The sequence below is a fragment of the Pteronotus mesoamericanus genome, unplaced genomic scaffold, assembly GCF_021234165.1.
Source record: "Pteronotus mesoamericanus isolate MK-2021 breed Mesoamerican mustached bat unplaced genomic scaffold, CSHL_Meso_final contig_25, whole genome shotgun sequence".
NCBI lineage: Eukaryota > Metazoa > Chordata > Mammalia > Chiroptera > Mormoopidae > Pteronotus > Pteronotus mesoamericanus.
Window position 1 is genome coordinate 36,704,342 of NW_026555105.1, and position 8,743 is coordinate 36,713,084.

Consider the following 8,743-nt stretch of genomic DNA (forward strand, 5'->3'; position numbering starts at 1 on the left):
CTCAGGACCATTCCAGACCTACTGGATTTTGGAGCTAGCTCCAGAAATCTCTGTTCTAGTTGTTCTAATAAACCTTCCCTGTGATTTTGATATGCACTCAAGTGTGAGCCCCACTGCTGTAGTTAAAAATTTGCATTTCTAACAGGAGCCCAGGTGATGCAGATGCCATTGTTCTGGGACCACACTTTGAGAACCATCACTGTCTACCTAGTGGGTAGAGCCAAACTCTGTTGCAGGAGAAGAAGAACTAATAAAAGCTACCCAGGTGAATGACTCTGATGCAGGTGTGGAGGCTTAATAAACGCTTCCATAGATTTTCAGTATCTAATCTGGCAGGAGGCCCCATTCCTGGGCAGGAAGCCTACACAGGTAAGAATATTCCAGGAGAAGAAATACACTTTGTCCCTTGACATGACCTGTATGGAACCTCTTTACATCCAGCAAAATTGCAATTTAAGGTTCCTGGTGTCACAGGATTTACTTTCAAGGTGCCTATCCCTGAGAGTTTTTTTCTGGCACTATGTGACCTGGAGGAGTTTCTAACAGAACACTTTGCATAAAAGCCTCAGCTGGAAAAAGGCCTAATTTTACTTTCTTTGGTCCAAGATAAATGAGAAACAGGGACAGAGCAAACTAAAGAAAAGTAAGGGAATGAAAAAGGAAGATATTATGTGCAGGGGATGGAGGGGGGAGAGAGAGAGCTGTGAGAGAGGGGATAAAAAGAAATTCTTTTCAAGGACAGTTGTCGTTCTCTCCCTCTCTCACTCTTTCTCTTCCCTCCCCCAACCCCCACTTCGACTGAGAAGGGTTTTGTAAAGGATTGGAGAGAGGAGCTGGACAAGCTTCTCTGAAAAACAGGAAAAAGAAATTGAAGTAAGTCACGGGGGACCTGAGAGGAGTAAGGGACCTGGGAAGCCAGCACACCATGGGAAAAAGCCAGGCTTCATAGGGATTAAAACTCCCTGCTCTGAAAAGTTAGAACGCAGCTTGGGAGAAAATATTCACAACACAGGTATCTGAAAAAAGACTTGCATTCAGAATATATAAAGAACTTTGACAACTCATTAATAGGAGGGCAAACAACTCAAACAAATGGGCAAAAGACACAAATAAACCCTTTACAACACTGGAGAAATGGCTGACAAGCACATGAAAAGATGCTCTACATTATTAGTCATCCTGGAAATGCAAAATAAAATCACAGCAAGATGCCATGTAACACCTGTAGAATGGCTAAAATTAAGACAACTTCTAATGCCAAACATCAGCTAGGATGGAGAGAAATTGGAATTCTTATGTCTTGCTGGCATGAATTGAAAACAGTACCACCAAACTTAGGGACCCAAAAAATACACTTACCATATGACCTAGTAATTCTACTCTTAGGTATTTATCAAAGAGTAATTTTTTATTTTTTTACTTTATTTTTTTCCCAGGGGAAAGCATGAATGCAGTCCCCCACTACCACAAATTATGCAGTCAATTTTCCCGCATTTGGGGAAATGGCAGGGGTCAACACATCTAAAATGAATTGATAAGCCTCATGATGATGGTATCTCTGCTGCCAGGTAAGTATAAAGAGTGATTTTTTTATATGTACACAAAAAGACTTGTACACAAACATAAATAGCCACACATAAAAGTACCCATTGACCATCATGTTGCACATGTCCACTCCATATTATCTGGTTACTCAAATGCTTGTAAAAGCCTACATTAAGATGAATAAGTTATTTAAAATTTGTAAGTTACCTTAAGAAAAATAAAGACGTACACAAATGTGCATAGCAGCTTTATTCATAATTTCTGAAAACTGAAAACAATCCAAATGTCCATAAACTACGCCATCGGTAAACAAAGTTTGGTATAGCTATAGAAAGGGATCATAATAAAAAGGATGAAATTACAGCCCTGGATGGTGTAGCTTGGTGGGTTGAGCACAGCCTGCGAACCAAAAGGTCACTGGTTCAATTCCAAGTCAGGGCACATGCCTGCGTTGTGGGCCAGGTCCCCAGCTGGGGGCATGTGGGAAGCAACAGATGGATGTTTCTCTTCCTCTCTTTTTCCCTCCTTTCACCTCTCTCTAAAAAAAAAACATAAAATCTTAAAAAGAGATGAAATTACTGAAAGCATGGCTGACTCTCAAAAATCACTGTAGGGGAGGACTTCTGGCCAAGATGGAGGTGTAGATAGACATACTTTGCCTCCTTGCACAACCAAAAGAAGGAAAACAACAACAAATTTAAAAACGAAAAATACCAGAACTGCCAGAAAACCTAACTGTATGAAAGTCTGACAACCAAAGAGCTAAAGAGAAACATCCATCCAGACCAGTAGGAGGGGCAGAGATGGGCAGCTGGAGCAGAGAGGACACACACAAGGCAGGGGCTGGAGAACCAGGCAGTCCCACATTTGCATGCAGATAAACCATGAGGAACAGCTGGGGAGTGAGACAGACCACACAATCCAGGGCTCCAGTGCAGGAAAAGAAAGCCTAAACATCTCTGGAGGTAAAAACCTGTAGGGGTTGCAGCGGCAGGAGAAAGTCCCAGCCTCACAGGAGAGTCTGTTGGAGAGACCCACGGGGTCCTAGAATGTACACAAACCTACCCACCCAGAAATCAGCACCAGAAGGGCCCAATTTTCTTGTGGGTCGCAGGGGAAGTGAAAGTCTGCCGAGAGCCAAGCAGGCAAAACTGTTTCCTCTCTGACCCTTCCCTCACAGACAGTGTCACAACCTAGCAACCTGGGTTGCCCCACCACGGTGAATACCTAAGGTTCTGCCCCTCCCAATGTAACAGACATGCTGAGACAAAGATATATGGCCCAAATGAAAGAACAGATCAAAGCTCCAAAAATAGAACTAAATGATGAACAGATAGCCAACCTGTCAGATGCACAGTTCAAAACACTGGTAATCAGGATGCTCACAGAATTGATTGTATATGGTCGTAAAAGTGGAGGAAAAAAAGTGAAGGCTACGCAAAGTGAAATAAAGAAAAATATACAGGGAACCAGCAGAAAAGGGAAGAAAATCGGGACTCGAATGATTGAGAACAGAAGGAAGAGATAAACATTCAACCAGGACAGAATAAAGAAACAAGAATTCAAAAAAATGAGGAGAGGCTTAGGAATCTCTGAGACAACTTGAAACGTTCCAACATCCAAATCATAGGGGTGCCAGAAGGAGAAGAGAAAGAGCAAGAAATTGAAAACTTATTTGAAAAAATAATGAGGGAGAACTTCCCCAATCTGGCCAAGGAAATAGCCTTCCAGGAGATCCAGGAAGTTCAGAGAGTCCCAAAGAAGTTGGACACAAGGAAGTACACACCAAGGCACATCATAATTAAGTTACCCAAGATTAAAGATAAGGAAAGAGTCTTAAAAGCAGCAAGAGAAAAGGAGAGTTACCTACAAAGGAGTTCCCATAAGACTATCAGCTGATTTCTCAAAAGAAACCTTACAGGCAAAAAGGGGCTGGCAGGAAGTATTCAAAGTCATGAAAAACAAGGACCTGCATCCAAGATTACTCTATCCAGCAAAGCTATCATTTAGGATGAAAGGGCAGATAAAGTGCTTCCCAGATAAGGTCAGGTTAAAGGAGTTCATCATCACCAGGCCCTTATTATAAGAAATGTTAAAGGGACTTATTTAAGAAAAGATCAGAAACTATGAACAGTAAAATGACAACAAACTCACAACTGTCAACAACTGAATGTAAAAAAAAAAAAAAAAGAAACAAACTAAGCAAACAACTAGAACAGAAACAGAATCATAAAAATGGAGATAAGAGGAGAGGGGGAGGGGGAAAAATAGGGGGAAAGGTCAAGGGAATAAGCAGCATAAATAGGAGGTACAAAATAGGCAGGGGGAGGTTAAGAATAATATAGGAAATGGAGAAGCCAAAGAACTTATATGTATGACCCATGGACATGAACTAAAGTAGGGGGTGGAGAAATGCTGGGGGGAGGGGCAGTTCAGAGTGGAGGGGCGGTTCAGGGTGGAGAAGAATAAAGGGAAGGGAAAAAATGGGACAACTGTAATAGCATAATCAAAATATATATTTTAAAAAAAGAAAAGAAAATTGGCTACAACCCTGACACAGTGTTTGTGCCAATTTCTGGTTGGAATGGTGACAACATACTGGAGCCAAGTATGCCCTGATTCAAGGCATAGAAAGTCACCCAGAAATATGGTAATGCCAATGGAATCATTCTGCTTGATGCTCTGGATTATATCCTGCCACCAATTCATCCAAATGAGAGGGCCCTGCATCTGTCCCTCTAGGATGTATACAAATTTGGTGGTATTGGTACTGGCCCTGTGGGCCAAGTGGAGACTGGTGTTCTCAAATGCAGGACGATGGTCACCTTTGCTCCAATTAGCATTACAAACTAAAGGTAAAGTCCATTAAAATGCACCATGAAGCTTTGAGTGAAGCTGTTCCTGGGGACAATATGGGCTTCAATCATAAGAACACGTGTGTCAAAGGTGTTTGTTGTGGCACTGCAGCTTGTGACAGCAAAAATGATCCACCTGGAGGCAGCTATTTTCACAGCTCACGTGATTATCCTGAACCATCCAGGCCAGATCAGTGCTGAATATGCACCTGTTCTGGATTGTCACGCAGCTCACATTGCTCACAAATTTGCCGAGCTTAAGGGGAAGATTGATCATCATTCTGGGGAAAAGCTGAAAGATGGCCCAAAGTTTTTGAAGTCTGGTGATGCTGCCATTGTGGGTATGGTTCCTGGCAAGCCCATGCGTGTTGAGAGGTCCTCTGACTATCCTCCTCTGGAACATTTTGCTGTTCGTGACATGAGATGGACACTTGCTGCAGGTGTCATCAAGACAGTGGACAAGAAGGTAACTGGAGCTGGCAAAGTCACCAGGTCTGCCCAGAAAGCTCATGAGATTAAATGAATATTACCTCCAACACCTACCTCACCAGTCTTACTCAGCGCTGGAAGAACGGTCTCAGAACTGTTTGTCTCCATTGGCCATTTAAGTTCAACAGTAAAAGACTGTTTAATGATTACAATGCATCATAAAAACTTCAGAACAAAAGGAGAACATTTTATGGACCATGTGGGTTTTTTGTGTAGCAGTTTTTAAGTTATTAGTTTTTTAAATCAGCATTTTTTAATAAAAACAAATTGACTAAAAGTCTGTCACAGAACTTGAGACTCATTAAAACAAAGTTTAAAGCATAAACTGTGTGTTCTTTTGGTCAAACTCTAACTTCCTATAGTACTACTTAGGTAAAAGACTTACGTAAGAGTCACCCATAACTTATTTCTGGTGTTACATCTGCTGAAACTAGAATTTTATATTTCTGTTTAGTGTTTCTTCTAGGTGAGAACATTTTTTTTTTCCACCTTGTCTTAAAGGGAGGAGTCACCAGTTTACATAGCAAAAAGCTATAGGAGGGGGCCCTGACTCATGTGGCTCAGTTGGTTGGCAGTCATCCCACAAGACAGAAGTTGCCAGTTTGATTCCCAGTCAGGGTACATGCCTGAGTTTTAAGTTCTGTCCCCAGTCTAGCATGTACAAGAGACAATCAATTGATGTTTCTCTCTCACATTGATGCTTCTCTATCTCCCTACCTTCTCCTTTCTCTAAAAGTAAATAAAAAAATTTTTTAAGCTATGGAAAAGAATTTTTTAAGCTCTTCATAGATTAGAACAGATAAGCAAAGAATAACTTTATTTATGTGTAAATTAGTTTATAAAGACCAAATTAAGCCAGCAAAACTATTGGTGGAAAGTACATTTTGTTGTATAAGCCACTGAGATTTGGGGGCTATTTATTACTGCAACAAAGGATGATTAATACAGGAATTATAATGCTAGACCTACAGAGGGAAGGAAGAAAAGTAATGACAGTGAAAAGCTATTAGAGGTCTTTTTTTTTTTTTAGAGTTTGTGCCCCAACCAGAAATCAAACCATCAGCCTTTCAGTTTGTGAGAATGACGCCCAACCGACTGAATCCCACAAGTCAGGGCTGCTATTAGAGGTCTTGATGAAGTGAAGGGATTCTGAAAATGGAAGAATTTCCAACACCTGAGCCAGAAGGATAAACAGTTGTCAGAGAAGTGAAATGTTTGAAAACAAGCTTTCAGCAACTGATGTGATTTCTAGTGATGACACAGTCCAGGGTGTGATCATAATAGTGGGCAGCTGAGTTGGCCAAAGGACATTCTGACAGAGTTGAAAGGATTTATCTCTTTATGGTAGAGTTTAAATTAAAATAAATGATTACCACAAGGTCTACCCATTAGAAATGAGTCCATTTTAATCAATAAGGAGGAAATAGCAGCACTAACTTTCCTGTGAGAGCAGTAATGTGACCAAAGTTAAGGCAGAGCATTTCATAGAGTTTTTGGAATCACTGGACGCTATCCTGTCATCTAATAGCTGGAGATCCTTTGTTGCTGAAAACCTCCTTTTTTTCCGGAACCAATGATGCAGGCAGAAATATAAGTAAGAAAAAAAAAATGAGAGAAGGAAGAGTACATCTTCCCCAAAATAGATAGACAAGAGCCTTCATTTTAAATGGAGAATAACCCAGATATTAACTAAAAAAACTGTCTCAAAACAAACTCCACATGCTATAGCTGCTTTTAAATATCATAGAAGAATTTGGAGGCTGGTAGCAAATAGATTCTTACTGTGTAGCTCTGAACAAATTACTTAAGTACTCTGAGTCTCCTTAATATTCATATCATAAAATTGAAATAATAATGCTTGGTTTACAGGATTGAAGGTAAATTATAGAGATCCAGGCACATGGTAGAAGGTAGAAAGGAAACCATTATTGTTGTTGTTGTTGTTGTCATCATTGTGTCCCTAAGCACAAAGGAACAACTTTTCCTTCAATGAAAGTACCTAAGAAGGAGTAGGGAGCAACTACCAAAAAATTATATTCAAAGAGATACACTCAAAAATACTATAAAAAAATAAAAATATAACTCTAAAATATGTTCAAGTAACCCACAGAAAGGCAGGAAAAAGAAAACAGAGAAACAACAACAAAAAACAAAGCAACAGAAAATAAAAAGGCATATTTTAGCCCTAACATATCAATAATTATATTAAATGTAAATGGTCTAAATACACCAATTAAAAGAAAGAGATTGGTAAAGTGAATTATGAAACATGGCACAACTATATGTTGTCTACAAGACACTCACTTCAACTATGATATAGGCAGATTATAAAAGAATAGAAACAAATATATCATGCATATCTCAATCAAAGGAAAGCAGGAATAGCTATATTAACATTGATAAAGTAGACTCCAGGGAAAGAATATTACCAGGCACAGAAAAGTGTGGAGGACAGTGAAGGCTGACATCAAAAACCAGGTTAAGCACTTGGCAAGGTCACACTTGACTGCTTGTATCTGCAAGGCAGAGCAAGCTGGCAGCTGGCGGCAGCCTCACAAGCTTCAACTGAAAACGACTGCAACTTTTGCAGAAGAAAGCTTTATCATGTAGATAGCCTGGGAATGGAACAATCCATGCCCACAGTGTTCCCTTAAGTCTGAAAAACTCCCTTGAACTTCATCTAACCAACCCCTATAAAATAAACATGGAGACCATGGTCATTGTCTCTCCATTAGAGGACAATGCCCCACCTGGCCCCCACTTTTCCTTACACTGCCTTGTGTTGTGTCTTTGTGTTGTGTTGTCTCTTTTTCAATCTCCCATCACCCCCACTCAGGGACCACCACTCCGTGTGGGTCGTGGCAGAAAAGGACATTATGTAATGATAAAACAGTCAGTTCACCAAGAATACAACATCTTTAATAGTTGTGCACCAAACAACAAAGCTAAAAAGAAAAATAATGAAGCCAAACTGATAGAACTTAAAGGATAAATCCACAATTAGAGTTGGAGCATTCAACATCCTTTGCACAATAGTTGAAAAAACAACTAAACAGAAAATTGCAAGGATATGAAATAACTCACCACCACCATCAAATAACAGAATCTTATTTACATGTATAGAACATTCTACTTGACAACAGCAGATACACATTCTTTTCAAGTGGACACAGAACATATGCCAAATGCCAAGATAGACCACATCCTGAGCCATAAAACAAACCAATAAATTAAAGGAATTGAAATCACGAAGTGTGTTCTCTGACCACAATGAAATGAAAATGGAAATCAACAACAGAAAGACAACAGGAAAGTCTCCAAATATTTGGAAAATAAAGAACACACTTCTAAATAATTCATGAATCAAAGAGGATGTCCCAAGGGAAACTTAAAAATATTTTGAATCAAATTAAAATGAAAATAATAAACAAAACAAAAATCCAGACCAATATCCCTCATAAATGTAGATGCAACAACCTTTAAAAATATAGTAACAAGAAAATTCAGCAATGCCAAATAGGGTTTATTTTAAATATAAAATATTTGAATGCAAGGCTAATTCAATAGTTTAAAAACCTAACAGTGTAGCCCTGGCTGGTGGGGCTCAGCTGGCAAAAGCATCATCCTATAAACCAGAACGTTGCAGATTTGATTCCTGGTCAGGGCACTGCCTAGGTTGACAGTTCAGTCCCCATTCTGGGTGCAAATGAGAGGCAACTGATCAATGTTTCTCTCCCTCTCTCTTCCTTCCCCTCTCTCTCTAAAAGAAAAAAAGTTAATAAGCATGTCCTTAGGTGAGGATTAAAAAAAAATCTATTGCTCTGGCTGATGTGGCTCAGTGGATGGAGTGCTAG

The 8,743-nt window shown here is 39.7% G+C and overlaps 2 pseudogenes; one reads left to right on the forward strand and one right to left on the reverse strand.

The window, feature by feature from the left end:
* Positions 1-1,433: 1,433 nt before the first annotated feature.
* On the reverse strand, positions 1,434-1,576 carry LOC129071009 (uncharacterized; annotated as a pseudogene).
* On the forward strand, positions 1,550-4,923 carry LOC129070979 (elongation factor 1-alpha 1-like; annotated as a pseudogene).
* Positions 4,924-8,743: the final 3,820 nt, after the last annotated feature.